Consider the following 22,445-nt stretch of genomic DNA (forward strand, 5'->3'; position numbering starts at 1 on the left):
CCAGGATTAGATCCAGTGACGTTGACACCAGGATTTGATCCAGTGACGCTGACACCAGGATTTTATCCAGGGACGTTGACACCAGGATTAGATCCAGGGACGTTGACACCAGGATTAGATCCAGGGACGTTGACACCAGGATCAGATCCAGGGACGTTGACACCTGGATGAGATCCAGTGACGTTGACACCAGGATTAGATCCAGGGACGTTGACACCAGGATTTGATCCAGGGACCTTGAAACCAGGAATAGATCCAGAGACCTTGACACCAGGATTAGATCCAATGACGTTGACCCCAGGATTAAATACAGGGACGTTGACACCAGGATTAAATCCAGGGACGTTGACACCAGGATTATATCCAGGTTGTTGACAACAGGATTTGATCCAGGGACGTTGACACTAGGATATGATCCAGTGACGTTGACTCCATGATTAGATCCAGGGAACAGGACACCAGGATTAGATCCAGGGACGTTGACACTAGGATTAGATCCAGTGAGGCTGACAACAGGATTAGATCCAGGGACGTTGACACCAGGACGTTGACAACAGCATTAGATCCAGTGAAGTTGACACCAGGATTAGATCCAGGGATGTTGCCTCCAGGATTAGATCCAGTGACTTTGACACCAGGATTAGATCCGGGGCGTTGACACCAGGATTATATCAAGGGACGTTTACACCAGGATTATATCCAGTGAGGCTGACAACAGGATTAGATCCAGGGACGTTGACACCCGGACGTTGACAACAGGATTAGATCCAGTGACGTTGACACCAGGATTATATCCAGGGACCATGACACCAGGATTATATCCAGTAACGATGACACCAGGATTACATCAAGGGACGTTGACACCAGAATTAGATCCAGAGACGTTGACACCAGGATTAGATCCACAGACCTTGACACCAGGATTAGATCAAGGGACGTTGACCCCAGGATTAAATCCAGGACATTGACAGCAGGAATAGATCCAGTGACGTTGACACCAGGATTAGATCCAGTGACGCTGACACCAGGATTAGATCCAGGAACGTTGACACCAGGATTAGATCCAGGGACGTTGACACCAGGATTAGATCAAGGGACGATGACACCTGGATTATATCCAGGGACATTGACACCAGGATTAGATCCTGGGGCGTTGACACCAAGATTAGATCCTGGGACGTTGCCCCAGGATTAAATCCAGGGACGTTGACACCAGGATTATACCAGTGATGTTGACACCAGGATTAGATCCAGTGACGCTGACACCAGGATTAGTTCCAGGGACGTTGACAACAGGATTATATCCAAGGACGTTGACACCAGGATTAGATCCAGGGACGTTGACACCAGTATTAGATCCATTGACGTTGACACCAGGATTAGATCCAGTGACGCTGACACAAGAATCAGATACAGGGCGTTGAAACCATGATTAGATCCAGGGAGTTGACACCAGGATTAGATCCAGGGACGTTGACACCAGGATTAGTTCCAGGGACGTTGAAACAAGGATTAGAACCAGGGACATTGACACCAGGATTAGATCCAGGTACGTTGACACCAGGATTAGATCCAGTGATGTTGACACCAGAATTAGATCCAGGGACATTGACACCAGGATTAGATCCAGGGACGTTGACACCTGGATTACATCAAGGGACCTTGACACCAGGATTAGATCCAGTGATGCTGACACCAGGATTAGTTCCAGGGACGATGACACCAGGATTAGATCCAGTGACGCTGACACCAGGATTAGATCCAGTGACGCTGACACCAGGATTAGATCCAGGGACGTTAACATCAGAATTAGATCCAGGGACGTTGACACCAGGATAAGATCCAGTGATGTTGACACCAGGATTAGATCCAGTGACGTTGACACCAGGATTAGATCCAGTGACCCTGACACCAGGATCTGATCCATGTCGTTGTCTCCAGGATTAGATGCAGGGACGATGACACCAGGATTAGATCCAGGGACGGTGACACCAGGATTACAACAGGGACATTACACCAGGATTAGTTCCATTGATGTTGACACCAGGATTAGATCCATTGACGCTGACACCAGGGTAAATCCAGGGACATTGAAACCAGGATCAGATCCAGGGACGTTGACCTCAGGATCACATCCAGGGACTTTGACACAAGGATTAGATTCAGTGACGCTGACAACAGGATTAGATCCAGGTATGTTGAAACCAGGATCAGATCCATGGACGTTGACACCAGGTCAGATCCAGGGACTTTGACACGAGGATCCGATCCAGTGACGCTGACACCAGGATCAGATCCAGTGACGCTGACACCAGGATGAGATCCAGGGACGTTGACACCAGATTTGATCCAGGGAGGTTGACACTAGGATAAGATCCAGCGATGTTGACACCAGGATTAGATCCAGGGACCATGACACCAGGATTAAATCCAGGGATGTTGACACCAGGATTAGATCCTGTAATGCTGACAACAGGATTAGATCCAGGGATGTTGACACTAGGATGTTGACACCAGGATTAGGTCCAGTGAAGTAGACACCAGGATTAGATCCAGGGACGTTGCCTCCAGGATTAGATCCAGTGACGTTGACACCAGGATTAGATCCGGGGCGTTGACACCAGGATTAGATCCAGGGACGTTGACACCATGATTAGATCCAGTGACGCTGACACAGGGTTAGATCCATTGAAGTTGACACCAGGATTAGATCCAGTGACTTTGACACCAGGATTAGATCCAGGGACGTTGGCACCATAATTAGATCCAGTGACGCTGACACCAGAATTACATCCAGGGATGTTGACACCAGGATTAGATCCAGGGACGTTGACACCAGGATAAATCCAGTGATGTTGACAACAGGATTAGATCCAGGGACCATGACACCAGGATTATATCCAGTAACGTTGACACCAGGATTAGATTCAGTGACGTTGACACCAGGATTAGATCCGTGGCGTTGACACCAGGATTATATCCAGGGACGTTGACACCAGGATTAGATCCATTGAAGTTGACACCAGGATTAGATCCCGTGACGCTGACACCATGATTATATCCAGTGACGCTGACACCAGGATTACATCCAGGGACGTTGACACCAGGATTAGATCCAGAGACGTTGACAGCAGGATTAGATCCAGAGACCTTGACACCAGGATTAGATCAAGGGACGTTGACCCCAGGATTAAATCCAGGACGTTGACAGCAGGATTAGATCCAGTGATGTTGACACCAGGATTAGATCCAGTGACGCTGACACCAGGATTAGATCCAGGGACTTGACACCAGGATTAGATCCAGGGACGTTGACACCAGATTAGATCCAGGGACGTTGAAACCAGGATTAGATCCCGGGACGTTGACACCAGGATCAGATCCAGGGACGTTGAACCTGGATGAGATCCAGTGACGTTGACACCAGGATTACATCCAGGGACGTTGAAACCAGGATTTGATCCAGGGACGTTGACACCAGGATTAGATCCAGGGACGTTGACACCAGTATTAGATCCATTGACGTTGACACCAGGATTAGATCCAGGGACTTTGACACATGGATTAGATCTAGTGATGTTGTCACCAGGACTAGATCCAGGGACGTTGACACCAGGATTTGATCCTGGGACGTTGACACTAGGATACGATCCAGTGACGCTGACTCCAGGATTAGATCCAGGGAACATGACACCAGTATTAGATCCAGTAACGAAGACACCAGGATTACATCCAGGGACGTTGACACCAGGATTAGATCCAGTGAGGCTCACAACAGGATTAGATCCAGGGACGTTGACACCAGGACGTTGACAATAGGATTAGATCCAGTGAAGTTTACACCAGGATTAGATCCAGGGAAGTTGCCTCCAGGATTAGATCCAGTGACGTTGACACCAGGATTAGATCCAGGGCGTTGACACCAGGGTTATATCCAGGGACGTTTACACCAGGATTAGATCCATTGAAGTTGACACCAGGATTAGATCCAGTCACGCTGACACCAGGATTAGATTCAGGGACGTTGACACCATGATTAGATCCAGTGACGCTGACACCAGGATTAGATCCAGGGACGTTGACACCAGGATTAGATCCAGGGACGTTGACACCAGGATAAGATCCAGTGACGTTGACACCAGGATTACATCCGAGGCGTTGACACCAGGATTATATCCAGGGACGTTGCCTCCAGGATTAGATCCAGTGACGTTGACACCAGGATTAGATCCGGGGCGTTGACACCAGGATTAGATCCAGTGACGCTGACACCAGGATTAGATCCAGGGACATTAACATCAGAATTAGATCCAGGGACGTTGACACCAGGTTAAGATCCAGTGATGTTGACACCAGGATTAGATCCAGTGACGTTGACACCAGGATTAGATCCAGTGACCCTGACACCAGGATCTGATCCATGTCGTTGTCTCCAGGATTAGATGCAGGGACGATGACACCAGGATTAGATCCAGGGACGGTGACACCAGGATTACAACAGGGACATTACACCAGGATTAGTTCCATTGATGTTGACACCAGGATTAGATCCATTGACGCTGACACCAGGGTAAATCCAGGGACGTTGAAACCAGGATCAGGTCCAGGGACGTTGACCTCAGGATCACATCCAGGGACTTTGACACAAGGATTAGATCCAGTGACGCTGACAACAGGATTAGATCCAGGTATGTTGAAACCAGGATCAGATCCATGGACGTTGACACCAGGTCAGATCCAGGGACTTTGACACGAGGATCCGATCCAGTGACGCTGACACCAGGATCAGATCCAGTGACGCTGACACCAGGATGAGATCCAGGGACGTTGACACCAGATTTGATCCAGGGAGGTTGACACTAGGATAAGATCCAGCGATGTTGACACCAGGATTAGATCCAGGGACCATGACACCAGGATTAAATCCAAGGATGTTGACACCAGGATTAGATCCTGTAATGCTGACAATAGGATTAGATCCAGGGATGTTGACACTAGGATGTTGACACCAGGATTAGGTCCAGTGAAGTAGACACCTGGATTAGATCCAGGGACGTTGCCTCCAGGATTAGATCCAGTGACGTTGACACCAGGATTAGATCCGGGGCGTTGACACCAGGATTAGATCCAGGGACGTTGACACCATGATTAGATCCAGTGACGCTGACACAGGGTTAGATCCATTGAAGTTGACACCAGGATTAGATCCAGTGACCTTGACACCAGGATTAGATCCAGGGACGTTGGCACCATAATTAGATCCAGTGACGCTGACACCAGAATTAGATCCAGGGATGTTGACACCAGGATTAGATCCAGGGACGTTGACACCAGAATAAATCCAGTGACGTTGACAACAGGATTAGATCCAGGGACCATGACACCAGGATTATATCCAGTAACGATGACACCAGGATTACATCCAGGGACGTTAACACCAGGATTAGATCCAGAGACGTTGACACCAGGATTAGATCAACAGACCTTGACACCAGGATTAGATCAAGGGATGTTGACCCCAGGATTATATCCAGGACGTTGACAGCAGGATTAGATCCAGTGACGTTGACACCAGGATTAGATCCAGTGACGCTGACACCAGGATTAGATCCAGGGTTGTTGACACCAGGATTAGGTCCAGGGACGTTGACACCAGGATTAGATCCAGGGACATTGACACCAGCATCAGATCCAGGGACGTTGACACCTGGATGAGATCCAGTGACGTTGACACCAGGATTAGATCCAGGGACGTTGACACCAAGATTTGATCCAGGGACGTTGACACCAGGATTAGATCCAGTGATGCTGACACCAGGATTAGATCCAGGGACGTTGACACCAGGATTATATCCAGGGACGTTGACACCAGAATTAGATCCAGGAACGTTGACACCAGGATTAGATCCAGTGAGGCTGACAAAAGGATTAGATCCAGGGACGTTGACACCAGGACGTTGACAACAGCATTAGATCCAGTGAAGTTGACACCAGGATTAGATCCAGGGACGTTGCCTCCAGGATTAGATCCAGTGACGTTGACACCAGGATTAGATCCGGGGCGTTGACACCAGGATTATATCAAGGGACGTTTACACCAGGATTATATCCAGTGAGGCTGACAACAGGATTAGATCCAGGGACGTTGACACCCGGACGTTGACAACAGGATTAGATCCAGTGACGTTGACACCAGGATTATATCCAGGGACCATGACACCAGGATTATATCCAGTAACGATGACACCAGGATTACATCAAGGGACGTTGACACCAGAATTAGATCCAGAGACGTTGACACCAGGATTAGATCCACAGACCTTGACACCAGGATTAGATCAAGGGACGTTGACCCCAGGATTAAATCCAGGACGTTGACAGCAGGAATAGATCCAGTGACGTTGACACCAGGATTAGATCCAGTGACGCTGACACCAGGATTAGATCCAGGAACGTTGACACCAGGATTAGATCCAGGGACGTTGACACCAGGATTAGATCCAGGGCGATGACACCAGGATTATATCCAGGGACATTGACACCAGGATTAGATCCTGGGACGTTGCCCCCAGGTAAATCCAGGGACGTTGACACCAGGATTATACCAGTGATGTTGACACCAGGATTAGATCCAGTGACGCTGACACCAGGATTAGTTCCAGGGACGTTGACAACAGGATTATATCCAGGGACGTTGACACCAGGATTAGATCCAGGGACGTTGACACCAGTATTAGATCCATTGACGTTGACACCAGGATTAGATCCAGTGACGCTGACACAAGAATCAGATACAGGGCGTTGAAACCATGATTAAATCCAGGGAGTTGACACCAGGATTAGATCCAGGGACGTTGACACCAGGATTAGTTCCAGGGACGTTGAAACAAGGATTAGAACCAGGGACATTGACACCAGGATTAGATCCAGGTACGTTGACACCAGGATTAGATCCAGTGATGTTGACACCAGAATTAGATCCAGGGACATTGACACCAGGATTAGATCCAGGGACGTTGACACCTGGATTACATCAAGGGACCTTGACACCAGGATCAGATCCAGTGATGCTGACACCAGGATTAGTTCCAGGGACGATGACACCAGGATTAGATCCAGTGACGCTGACACCAGGATTAGATCCAGTGACGCTGACACCAGGATTAGATCCAGGGACGTTAACATCAGAATTAGATCCAGGGACGTTGACACCAGGATAAGATCCAGTGATGTTGACACCAGGATTAGATCCAGTGACGTTGACACCAGGATTAGATCCAGTGACCCTGACACCAGGATCTGATCCATGTCGTTGTCTCCAGGATTAGATGCAGGGACGATGACACCAGGATTAGATCCAGGGACGGTGACACCAGGATTACAACAGGGACATTACACCAGGATTAGTTCCATTGATGTTGACACCAGGATTAGATCCATTGACGCTGACACCAGGGTAAATCCAGGGACATTGAAACCAGGATCAGATCCAGGGACGTTGACCTCAGGATCACATCCAGGGACTTTGACACAAGGATTAGATTCAGTGACGCTGACAACAGGATTAGATCCAGGTATGTTGAAACCAGGATCAGATCCATGGACGTTGACACCAGGTCAGATCCAGGGACTTTGACACGAGGATCCGATCCAGTGACGCTGACACCAGGATCAGATCCAGTGACGCTGACACCAGGATGAGATCCAGGGACGTTGACACCAGATTTGATCCAGGGAGGTTGACACTAGGATAAGATCCAGCGATGTTGACACCAGGATTAGATCCAGGGACCATGACACCAGGATTAAATCCAGGGATGTTGACACCAGGATTAGATCCTGTAATGCTGACAACAGGATTAGATCCAGGGATGTTGACACTAGGATGTTGACACCAGGATTAGGTCCAGTGAAGTAGACACCAGGATTAGATCCAGGGACGTTGCCTCCAGGATTAGATCCAGTGACGTTGACACCAGGATTAGATCCGGGGCGTTGACACCAGGATTAGATCCAGGGACGTTGACACCATGATTAGATCCAGTGACGCTGACACAGGGTTAGATCCATTGAAGTTGACACCAGGATTAGATCCAGTGACCTTGACACCAGGATTAGATCCAGGGACGTTGGCACCATAATTAGATCCAGTGACGCTGACACCAGAATTACATCCAGGGATGTTGACACCAGGATTAGATCCAGGGACGTTGACACCAGGATAAATCCAGTGATGTTGACAACAGGATTAGATCCAGGGACCATGACACCAGGATTATATCCAGTAACGTTGACACCAGGATTAGATTCAGTGACGTTGACACCAGGATTAGATCCGTGGCGTTGACACCAGGATTATATCCAGGGACGTTGACACCAGGATTAGATCCATTGAAGTTGACACCAGGATTAGATCCCGTGACGCTGACACCATGATTATATCCAGTGACGCTGACACCAGGATTACATCCAGGGACGTTGACACCAGGATTAGATCCAGAGACGTTGACAGCAGGATTAGATCCAGAGACCTTGACACCAGGATTAGATCAAGGGACGTTGACCCCAGGATTAAATCCAGGACGTTGACAGCAGGATTAGATCCAGTGATGTTGACACCAGGATTAGATCCAGTGACGCTGACACCAGGATTAGATCCAGGGACTTGACACCAGGATTAGATCCAGGGACGTTGACACCAGATTAGATCCAGGGACGTTGAAACCAGGATTAGATCCCGGGACGTTGACACCAGGATCAGATCCAGGGACGTTGAACCTGGATGAGATCCAGTGACGTTGACACCAGGATTACATCCAGGGACGTTGAAACCAGGATTTGATCCAGGGACGTTGACACCAGGATTAGATCCAGGGACGTTGACACCAGTATTAGATCCATTGACGTTGACACCAGGATTAGATCCAGGGACTTTGACACATGGATTAGATCTAGTGATGTTGTCACCAGGACTAGATCCAGGGACGTTGACACCAGGATTTGATCCTGGGACGTTGACACTAGGATACGATCCAGTGACGCTGACTCCAGGATTAGATCCAGGGAACATGACACCAGTATTAGATCCAGTAACGAAGACACCAGGATTACATCCAGGGACGTTGACACCAGGATTAGATCCAGTGAGGCTCACAACAGGTTTAGATCCAGGGACGTTGACACCAGGACGTTGACAATAGGATTAGATCCAGTGAAGTTTACACCAGGATTAGATCCAGGGAAGTTGCCTCCAGGATTAGATCCAGTGACGTTGACACCAGGATTAGATCCAGGGCGTTGACACCAGGGTTATATCCAGGGACGTTTACACCAGGATTAGATCCATTGAAGTTGACACCAGGATTAGATCCAGTCACGCTGACACCAGGATTAGATTCAGGGACGTTGACACCATGATTAGATCCAGTGACGCTGACACCAGGATTAGATCCAGGGACGTTGACACCAGGATTAGATCCAGGGACGTTGACACCAGGATAAGATCCAGTGACGTTGACACCAGGATTACATCCGAGGCGTTGACACCAGGATTATATCCAGGGACGTTGCCTCCAGGATTAGATCCAGTGACGTTGACACCAGGATTAGATCCGGGGCGTTGACACCAGGATTAGATCCAGTGACGCTGACACCAGGATTAGATCCAGGGACATTAACATCAGAATTAGATCCAGGGACGTTGACACCAGGTTAAGATCCAGTGATGTTGACACCAGGATTAGATCCAGTGACGTTGACACCAGGATTAGATCCAGTGACCCTGACACCAGGATCTGATCCATGTCGTTGTCTCCAGGATTAGATGCAGGGACGATGACACCAGGATTAGATCCAGGGACGGTGACACCAGGATTACAACAGGGACATTACACCAGGATTAGTTCCATTGATGTTGACACCAGGATTAGATCCATTGACGCTGACACCAGGGTAAATCCAGGGACGTTGAAACCAGGATCAGGTCCAGGGACGTTGACCTCAGGATCACATCCAGGGACTTTGACACAAGGATTAGATCCAGTGACGCTGACAACAGGATTAGATCCAGGTATGTTGAAACCAGGATCAGATCCATGGACGTTGACACCAGGTCAGATCCAGGGACTTTGACACGAGGATCCGATCCAGTGACGCTGACACCAGGATCAGATCCAGTGACGCTGACACCAGGATGAGATCCAGGGACGTTGACACCAGATTTGATCCAGGGAGGTTGACACTAGGATAAGATCCAGCGATGTTGACACCAGGATTAGATCCAGGGACCATGACACCAGGATTAAATCCAAGGATGTTGACACCAGGATTAGATCCTGTAATGCTGACAATAGGATTAGATCCAGGGATGTTGACACTAGGATGTTGACACCAGGATTAGGTCCAGTGAAGTAGACACCTGGATTAGATCCAGGGACGTTGCCTCCAGGATTAGATCCAGTGACGTTGACACCAGGATTAGATCCGGGGCGTTGACACCAGGATTAGATCCAGGGACGTTGACACCATGATTAGATCCAGTGACGCTGACACAGGGTTAGATCCATTGAAGTTGACACCAGGATTAGATCCAGTGACCTTGACACCAGGATTAGATCCAGGGACGTTGGCACCATAATTAGATCCAGTGACGCTGACACCAGAATTAGATCCAGGGATGTTGACACCAGGATTAGATCCAGGGACGTTGACACCAGAATAAATCCAGTGACGTTGACAACAGGATTAGATCCAGGGACCATGACACCAGGATTATATCCAGTAACGATGACACCAGGATTACATCCAGGGACGTTAACACCAGGATTAGATCCAGAGACGTTGACACCAGGATTAGATCAACAGACCTTGACACCAGGATTAGATCAAGGGATGTTGACCCCAGGATTATATCCAGGACGTTGACAGCAGGATTAGATCCAGTGACGTTGACACCAGGATTAGATCCAGTGACGCTGACACCAGGATTAGATCCAGGGTTGTTGACACCAGGATTAGGTCCAGGGACGTTGACACCAGGATTAGATCCAGGGACATTGACACCAGCATCAGATCCAGGGACGTTGACACCTGGATGAGATCCAGTGACGTTGACACCAGGATTAGATCCAGGGACGTTGACACCAAGATTTGATCCAGGGACGTTGACACCAGGATTAGATCCAGTGATGCTGACACCAGGATTAGATCCAGGGACGTTGACACCAGGATTATATCCAGGGACGTTGACACCAGAATTAGATCCAGGAACGTTGACACCAGGATTAGATCCAGTGAGGCTGACAAAAGGATTAGATCCAGGGACGTTGACACCAGGACGTTGACAACAGCATTAGATCCAGTGAAGTTGACACCAGGATTAGATCCAGGGACGTTGCCTCCAGGATTAGATCCAGTGACGTTGACACCAGGATTAGATCTGGGGCGTTGACACCAGGATTATATCAAGGGACGTTTACACCAGGATTATATCCAGTGAGGCTGACAACAGGATTAGATCCAGGGACGTTGACACCCGGACGTTGACAACAGGATTAGATCCAGTGACGTTGACACCAGGATTATATCCAGGGACCATGACACCAGGATTATATCCAGTAACGATGACACCAGGATTACATCAAGGGACGTTGACACCAGAATTAGATCCAGAGACGTTGACACCAGGATTAGATCCACAGACCTTGACACCAGGATTAGATCAAGGGACGTTGACCCCAGGATTAAATCCAGGACGTTGACAGCAGGAATAGATCCAGTGACGTTGACACCAGGATTAGATCCAGTGACGCTGACACCAGGATTAGATCCAGGAACGTTGACACCAGGATTAGATCCAGGGACGTTGACACCAGGATTAGATCCAGGGCGATGACACCAGGATTATATCCAGGGACATTGACACCAGGATTAGATCCTGGGACGTTGCCCCCAGGTAAATCCAGGGACGTTGACACCAGGATTATACCAGTGATGTTGACACCAGGATTAGATCCAGTGACGCTGACACCAGGATTAGTTCCAGGGACGTTGACAACAGGATTATATCCAGGGACGTTGACACCAGGATTAGATCCAGGGACGTTGACACCAGTATTAGATCCATTGACGTTGACACCAGGATTAGATCCAGTGACGCTGACACAAGAATCAGATACAGGGCGTTGAAACCATGATTAAATCCAGGGAGTTGACACCAGGATTAGATCCAGGGATGTTGACACCAGGATTAGTTCCAGGGACGTTGAAACAAGGATTAGAACCAGGGACATTGACACCAGGATTAGATCCAGGTACGTTGATACCAGGATTAGATCCAGTGATGTTGACACCAGGATTAGTTCCAGGGACGATGACACCAGGATTAGATCCAGGGACGTTGACACCAGGATTAGATCCAGTGATGCTGACACCAGGATTAGTTCCAGGGACGATGACACCAGGATTAGATCCAGTGACGCCGACACCAGGATTAGATCCAGTGACGCTGACACCAGGATTAGATCCAGGGACGTTAACATCAGAATTAGATCCAGGGACGTTGACACCAGGATAAGATCCAGTGATGTTGACACCAGGATTAGATCCAGTGATGTTGACACCAGGATTAGATCCAGTGACCCTGACACCAGGATCTGATCCATGTCGTTGTCTCCAGGATTACATGCAGGGACGATGACACCAGGATTAGATCCAGGGACGGTGACACCAGGATTACAACAGGGACATTACACCAGGATTAGTTCCATTGATGTTGACACCAGGATTAGATCCATTGACGCTGACACCAGGGTAAATCCAGGGATGTTGAAACCAGGATCAGATCCAGGGACGTTGACCTCAGGATCACATCCAGGGACTTTGACACAAGGATTAGATCCAGTGACGCTGACAACAGGATTAGATCCAGGTATGTTGAAACCAGGATCAGATCCATGGACGTTGACACCAGGATCAGATCCAGGGACTTTGACACGAGGATCCGATCCAGTGACGCTGACACCAGGATCAGATCCAGTGACGCTGACACCAGGATGAGATCCAGGGACGTTGACACCAGATTTGATCCAGGGAGGTTGACACTAGGATAAGATCCAGCGATGTTGACACCAGGATTAGATCCAGGGACCATGACACTAGGATTAAATCCAGGGATGTTGACACCAGGATTAGATCCTCTAATGCTGACAACAGGATTAGATCCAGGGACGTTGACACTAGGATGTTGACTCCAGGATTAGGTCCAGTGAAGTTGACACCAGGATTAGATCCAGGGACGTTGCCTCCAGGATTAGATCCAGTGACGTTGTCACCAGGATTAGATCCAGGGCGTTGACACCAGGATTAGATCCAGGGACGTTGACACCATGATTAGATCCAGTGACGCTGACACAGGGTTAGATCCATTGAAGTTGACACCGGGATTAGATCCAGTGACCTTAACACCAGGATTAGATCCAGGGACGTTGGCACCATAATTAGATCCAGTGACGCTGACACCAGAATTAGATCCAGGGATGTTGACACCAGGATTAGATCCAGGGACGTTGACACCAGGATAAATCAAGTGACGTTGACAGCAGGATTAGATCCAGGGACCATGACACCAGGATTATATCCAGTAACGTTTACACCAGGATTAGATCCAGTGATGCTGACACCAGGATTAGTTCCAGGGACGATGACACCAGGATTAGATCCAGTGACGCTGACACCAGGATTAGATCCAGTGACGCTGACACCAGGATTAGATCCAGGGACGTTAACATCAGAATTAGATCCAGGGACGTTGACACCAGGATAAGATCCAGTGATGTTGACACCAGGATTAGATCCAGTGACGTTGACACCAGGATTAGATCCAGTGACCCTGACACCAGGATCTGATCCATGTCGTTGTCTCCAGGATTAGATGCAGGGACGATGACACCAGGATTAGATCCAGGGACGGTGACACCAGGATTACAACAGGGACATTACACCAAGATTAGTTCCATTGATGTTGACACCAGGATTAGATCCATTGACGCTGACACCAGGGTAAATCCAGGGACGTTGAAACCAGGATCAGATCCAGGGACGTTGACCTCAGGATCACATCCAGGGACTTTGACACAAGGATTAGATCCAGTGACGCTGACAACAGGATTAGATCCAGGTATGTTGAAACCAGGATCAGATCCATGGACGTTGACACCAGGTCAGATCCAGGGACTTTGACACGAGGATCCGATCCAGTGACGCTGACACCAGGATCAGATCCAGTGATGTTGACACCAGGATGAGATCCAGGGACGTTGACACCAGATTTGATCCAGGGAGGTTGACACTAGGATAAGATCCAGCGATGTTGACACCTGGATTAGATCCAGGGACCATGACACCAGGATTAAATCCAGGGATGTTGACACCAGGATTAGATCCTGTAATGCTGACAACAGGATTAGATCCAGGGATGTTGACACTAGGATGTTGACACCAGGATTAGGTCCAGTGAAGTAGACACCAGGATTAGATCCAGGGACGTTGCCTCCAGGATTAGATCCAGTGACGTTGACACCAGGATTAGATCCGGGGCGTTGACACCAGGATTAGATCCAGGGACGTTGACACCATGATTAGATCCAGTGACGCTGACACAGGGTTAGATCCATTGAAATTGACACCAGGATTAGATCCAGTGACCTTGACACCAGGATTAGATCCAGGGACGTTGGCACCATAATTAGATCCAGTGACGCTGACACCAGAATTACATCCAGGGATGTTGACACCAGGATTAGATCCAGGGACGTTGACACCAGGATAAATCCAGTGACGTTGACAACAGGATTAGATCCAGGGACCATGACACCAGGATTATATCCAGTAACGTTGACACCAGGATTAGATTCAGTGACGTTGACACCAGGATTAGATCCGTGGCGTTGACACCAGGATTATATCGAGGGACGTTGACACCAGGATTAGATCCATTGAAGTTGACACCAGGATTAGATCCCGTGACGCTGACACCATGATTATATCCAGTGACGCTGACACCAGGATTACATCCAGGGACGTTGACACCAGGATTAGATCCAGAGACGTTGACAGCAGGATTAGATCCAGAGACCTTGACACCAGATTAGATCAAGGGACGTTGACCCCAGGATTAAATCCAGGACGTTGACAGAAGGATTAGATCCAGTGACGTTGACACCAGGATTAGATCCAGGGACGTTGACACCAGATTAGATCCAGGGACGTTGAAACCAGGATTAGATCCCGGGACGTTGACACCAGGATCAGATCCAGGGACGTTGAACCTGGATGAGATCCAGTGACGTTGACACCAGGATTACATCCAGGGACGTTGAAACCAGGATTTGATCCAGGGACCTTGACACCAGGATTAGATCCAGAGACCTTGACACCAGGATTAGATCCAGGGACGTTGACCCCAGGATTAAATCCAGGGACGTAGATACCAGGATTAGACCAGTGATGTTGACACCAGGATTACATCCAGTGACGCTTACACCAGGATTAGATCCAGGGACGTTGACACCAGGATTAGATCCAGGGACGTTGACACCAGTATTAGATCCATTGACGTTGACACCAGGATTAAATCCAGGGACTTTGACACATGGATTAGATCTAGTGATGTTGTCACCAGGACTAGATCCAGGGACGTTGACACCAGGATTTGATCCTGGGACGTTGACACTAGGATACGATCCAGTGACGCTGACTCCAGGAATAGATCCAGGGAACATGACACCAGGATTAGATCCAGTAACGATGACACCAGGATTACATCCAGGGACGTTGACACCAGGATTAGATCCAGTGAGGCTGACAACAGGATTAGATCCAGGGACGTTGACACCAGGACGTTGACAATAGGATTAGATCCAGTGAAGTTTACACCAGGATTAGATCCAGGGAAGTTGCCTCCAGGATTAGATCCAGTGACGTTGACACCAGGATTAGATCTGGGGCGTTGACACCAGGGTTATATCCAGGGACGTTTACACCAGGATTAGATCCATTGAAGTTGACACCAGGATTAGATCCAGTCATGCTGACAACAGGATTAGATTCAGGGACGTTGACACCATGATTAGATCCAGTGATGCTGACACCAGGATTAGATCCAGGGACGTTGACACCAGGATTAGATCCAGGGACGTTGACACCAGGATAAGATCCAGTGATGTTGACACCAGGATTAGATCCAGTGATGTTGACACCAGGATTAGATCCAGTGACCCTGACACCAGGATCTGATCCATGTCGTTGTCTCCAGGATTAAATGCAGGGACGATGACACCAGGATTAGATCCAGGGACGGTGACACCAGGATTACAACAGGGACACTACACCAGGATTAGTTCCATTGATGTTGACACCAGGATTAGATCCATTGACGCTGACACCAGGGTAAATCCAGGGACGTTGAAACCAGGATCAGATCCAGGGACGTTGACCTCAGGATCACATCCAGGGACTTTGACACAAGGATTAGATCCAGTGACGCTGACAACAGGATTAGATCCAGGTATGTTGAAACCAGGATCAGATCCATGGACGTTGACACCAGGATCAGATCCAGGGACTTTGACACGAGGATCCGATCCAGTGACGCTGACACCAGGATCAGATCCAGTGACGCTGACACCAGGATGAGATCCAGGGACGTTGACACCAGATTTGATCCAGGGAGGTTGACACTAGGATAAGATCCAGCGATGTTGACACCAGGATTAGATCCAGGGACCATGACACCAGGATTAAATCCAGGGATGTTGACACCAGGATTAGATCCTCTAATGCTGACAACAGGATTAGATCCAGGGACGTTGACACTAGGATGTTGACTCCAGGATTAGGTCCAGTGAAGTTGACACCAGGATTAGATCCAGGGACGTTGCCTCCAGGATTAGATCCAGTGACGTTGTCACCAGGATTAGATCCAGGGCGTTGACACCAGGATTAAATCCAGGGACGTTGACACCATGATTAGATCCAGTGACGCTGACACAGGGTTAGATCCATTGAAGTTGACACCGGGATTAGATCCAGTGACCTTAACACCAGGATTAGATCCAGGGACGTTGGCACCATAATTAGATCCAGTGACGCTGACACCAGAATTAGATCCAGGGATGTTGACACCAGGATTAGATCCAGGGACGTTGACACCAGGATAAATCAAGTGACGTTGACAGCAGGATTAGATCCAGGGACCATGACACCAGGATTATATCCAGTAACGTTTACACCAGGATTAGATCCAGTGATGCTGACACCAGGATTAGTTCCAGGGACGATGACACCAGGATTAGATCCAGTGACGCTGACACCAGGATTAGATCCAGTGACGCTGACACCAGGATTAGATCCAGGGACGTTAACATCAGAATTAGATCCAGGGACGTTGACACCAGGATAAGATCCAGTGATGTTGACACCAGGATTAGATCCAGTGACGTTGACACCAGGATTAGATCCAGTGACCCTGACACCAGGATCTGATCCATGTCGTTGTCTCCAGGATTAGATGCAGGGACGATGACACCAGGATTAGATCCAGGGACGGTGACACCAGGATTACAACAGGGACATTACACCAAGATTAGTTCCATTGATGTTGACACCAGGATTAGAACCATTGACGCTGACACCAGGGTAAATCCAGGGACGTTGAAACCAGGATCAGATCCAGGGACGTTGACCTCAGGATCACATCCAGGGACTTTGACACAAGGATTAGATCCAGTGACGCTGACAACAGGATTAGATCCAGGTATGTTGAAACCAGGATCAGATCCATGGACGTTGACACCAGGTCAGATCCAGGGACTTTGACACGAGGATCCGATCCAGTGACGCTGACACCAGGATCAGATCCAGTGACGCTGACACCAGGATGAGATCCAGGGACGTTGACACCAGATTTGATCCAGGGAGGTTGACACTAGGATAAGATCCAGCGATGTTGACACCAGGATTAGATCCAGGGACCATGACACCAGGATTAAATCCAGGGATGTTGACACCAGGATTAGATCCTCTAATGCTGACAACAGGATTAGATCCAGGGACGTTGACACTAGGATGTTGACTCCAGGATTAGGTCCAGTGAAGTTGACACCAGGATTAGATCCAGGGACGTTGCCTCCAGGATTAGATCCAGTGACGTTGTCACCAGGATTAGATCCAGGGCGTTGACACCAGGATTAGATCCAGGGACGTTGACACCATGATTAGATCCAGTGACGCTGACACAGGGTTAGATCCATTGAAGTTGACACCGGGATTAGATCCAGTGACCTTAACACCAGGATTAGATCCAGGGACGTTGGCACCATAATTAGATCCAGTGACGCTGACACCAGAATTAGATCCAGGGATGTTGACACCAGGATTAGATCCAGGGACGTTGACACCAGGATAAATCAAGTGACGTTGACAGCAGGATTAGATCCAGGGACCATGACACCAGGATTATATCCAGTAACGTTTACACCAGGATTAGATCCAGTGATGCTGACACCAGGATTAGTTCCAGGGACGATGACACCAGGATTAGATCCAGTGACGCTGACACCAGGATTAGATCCAGTGACGCTGACACCAGGATTAGATCCAGGGACGTTAACATCAGAATTAGATCCAGGGACGTTGACACCAGGATAAGATCCAGTGATGTTGACACCAGGATTAGATCCAGTGACGTTGACACCAGGATTAGATCCAGTGACCCTGACACCAGGATCTGATCCAGTGATGTTGACACCAGGATTAGATCCAGTGATGTTGACACCAGGATTAGATCCAGTGACCCTGACACCAGGATCTGATCCATGTCGTTGTCTCCAGGATTAAATGCAGGGACGATGACACCAGGATTAGATCCAGGGACGGTGACACCAGGATTACAACAGGGACATTACACCAGGATTAGTTCCATTGATGTTGACACCAGGATTAGATCCATTGACGCTGACACCAGGGTAAATCCAGGGACGTTGAAACCAGGATCAGATCCAGGGACGTTGACCTCAGGATCACATCCAGGGACTTTGACACAAGGATTAGATCCAGTGACGCTGACAACAGGATTAGATCCAGGTATGTTGAAACCAGGATCAGATCCATGGACGTTGACACCAGGATCAGATCCAGGGACTTTGACACGAGGATCCGATCCAGTGACGCTGACACCAGGATCAGATCCAGTGACGCTGACACCAGGATGAGATCCAGGGACGTTGACACCAGATTTGATCCAGGGAGGTTGACACTAGGATAAGATCCAGCGATGTTGACACCAGGATTAGATCCAGGGACCATGACACCAGGATTAAATCCAGGGATGTTGACACCAGGATTAGATCCTCTAATGCTGACAACAGGATTAGATCCAGGGACGTTGACACTAGGATGTTGACTCCAGGATTAGGTCCAGTGAAGTTGACACCAGGATTAGATCCAGGGACGTTGCCTCCAGGATTAGATCCAGTGACGTTGTCACCAGGATTAGATCCAGGGCGTTGACACCAGGATTAAATCCAGGGACGTTGACACCATGATTAGATCCAGTGACGCTGACACAGGGTTAGATCCATTGAAGTTGACACCGGGATTAGATCCAGTGACCTTAACACCAGGATTAGATCCAGGGACGTTGGCACCATAATTAGATCCAGTGACGCTGACACCAGAATTAGATCCAGGGATGTTGACACCAGGATTAGATCCAGGGACGTTGACACCAGGATAAATCAAGTGACGTTGACAGCAGGATTAGATCCAGGGACCATGACACCAGGATTATATCCAGTAACGTTTACACCAGGATTAGATCCAGTGATGCTGACACCAGGATTAGTTCCAGGGACGATGACACCAGGATTAGATCCAGTGACGCTGACACCAGGATTAGATCCAGTGACGCTGACACCAGGATTAGATCCAGGGACGTTAACATCAGAATTAGATCCAGGGACGTTGACACCAGGATAAGATCCAGTGATGTTGACACCAGGATTAGATCCAGTGACGTTGACACCAGGATTAGATCCAGTGACCCTGACACCAGGATCTGATCCATGTCGTTGTCTCCAGGATTAGATGCAGGGACGATGACACCAGGATTAGATCCAGGGACGGTGACACCAGGATTACAACAGGGACATTACACCAAGATTAGTTCCATTGATGTTGACACCAGGATTAGAACCATTGACGCTGACACCAGGGTAAATCCAGGGACGTTGAAACCAGGATCAGATCCAGGGACGTTGACCTCAGGATCACATCCAGGGACTTTGACACAAGGATTAGATCCAGTGACGCTGACAACAGGATTAGATCCAGGTATGTTGAAACCAGGATCAGATCCATGGACGTTGACACCAGGTCAGATCCAGGGACTTTGACACGAGGATCCGATCCAGTGACGCTGACACCAGGATCAGATCCAGTGACGCTGACACCAGGATGAGATCCAGGGACGTTGACACCAGATTTGATCCAGGGAGGTTGACACTAGGATAAGATCCAGCGATGTTGACACCAGGATTAGATCCAGGGACCATGACACCAGGATTAAATCCAGGGATGTTGACACCAGGATTAGATCCTCTAATGCTGACAACAGGATTAGATCCAGGGACGTTGACACTAGGATGTTGACTCCAGGATTAGGTCCAGTGAAGTTGACACCAGGATTAGATCCAGGGACGTTGCCTCCAGGATTAGATCCAGTGACGTTGTCACCAGGATTAGATCCAGGGCGTTGACACCAGGATTAGATCCAGGGACGTTGACACCATGATTAGATCCAGTGACGCTGACACAGGGTTAGATCCATTGAAGTTGACACCGGGATTAGATCCAGTGACCTTAACACCAGGATTAGATCCAGGGACGTTGGCACCATAATTAGATCCAGTGACGCTGACACCAGAATTAGATCCAGGGATGTTGACACCAGGATTAGATCCAGGGACGTTGACACCAGGATAAATCAAGTGACGTTGACAGCAGGATTAGATCCAGGGACCATGACACCAGGATTATATCCAGTAACGTTTACACCAGGATTAGATCCAGTGATGCTGACACCAGGATTAGTTCCAGGGACGATGACACCAGGATTAGATCCAGTGACGCTGACACCAGGATTAGATCCAGTGACGCTGACACCAGGATTAGATCCAGGGACGTTAACATCAGAATTAGATCCAGGGACGTTGACACCAGGATAAGATCCAGTGATGTTGACACCAGGATTAGATCCAGTGACGTTGACACCAGGATTAGATCCAGTGACCCTGACACCAGGATCTGATCCATGTCGTTGTCTCCAGGATTAGATGCAGGGACGATGACACCAGGATTAGATCCAGGGACGGTGACACCAGGATTACAACAGGGACATTACACCAAGATTAGTTCCATTGATGTTGACACCAGGATTAGATCCATTGACGCTGACACCAGGGTAAATCCAGGGACGTTGAAACCAGGATCAGATCCAGGGACGTTGACCTCAGGATCACATCCAGGGACTTTGACACAAGGATTAGATCCAGTGACGCTGACAACAGGATTAGATCCAGGTATGTTGAAACCAGGATCAGATCCATGGACGTTGACACCAGGTCAGATCCAGGGACTTTGACACGAGGATCCGATCCAGTGACGCTGACACCAGGATCAGATCCAGTGATGTTGACACCAGGATGAGATCCAGGGACGTTGACACCAGATTTGATCCAGGGAGGTTGACACTAGGATAAGATCCAGCGATGTTGACACCTGGATTAGATCCAGGGACCATGACACCAGGATTAAATCCAGGGATGTTGACACCAGGATTAGATCCTGTAATGCTGACAACAGGATTAGATCCAGGGATGTTGACACTAGGATGTTGACACCAGGATTAGGTCCAGTGAAGTAGACACCAGGATTAGATCCAGGGACGTTGCCTCCAGGATTAGATCCAGTGACGTTGACACCAGGATTAGATCCGGGGCGTTGACACCAGGATTAGATCCAGGGACGTTGACACCATGATTAGATCCAGTGACGCTGACACAGGGTTAGATCCATTGAAATTGACACCAGGATTAGATCCAGTGACCTTGACACCAGGATTAGATCCAGGGACGTTGGCACCATAATTAGATCCAGTGACGCTGACACCAGAATTACATCCAGGGATGTTGACACCAGGATTAGATCCAGGGACGTTGACACCAGGATAAATCCAGTGACGTTGACAACAGGATTAGATCCAGGGACCATGACACCAGGATTATATCCAGTAACGTTGACACCAGGATTAGATTCAGTGACGTTGACACCAGGATTAGATCCGTGGCGTTGACACCAGGATTATATCGAGGGACGTTGACACCAGGATT

This window comes from Rattus norvegicus, chromosome Y (assembly GCF_036323735.1).
Source record: "Rattus norvegicus strain BN/NHsdMcwi chromosome Y, GRCr8, whole genome shotgun sequence".
Classification (NCBI taxonomy): domain Eukaryota; kingdom Metazoa; phylum Chordata; class Mammalia; order Rodentia; family Muridae; genus Rattus; species Rattus norvegicus.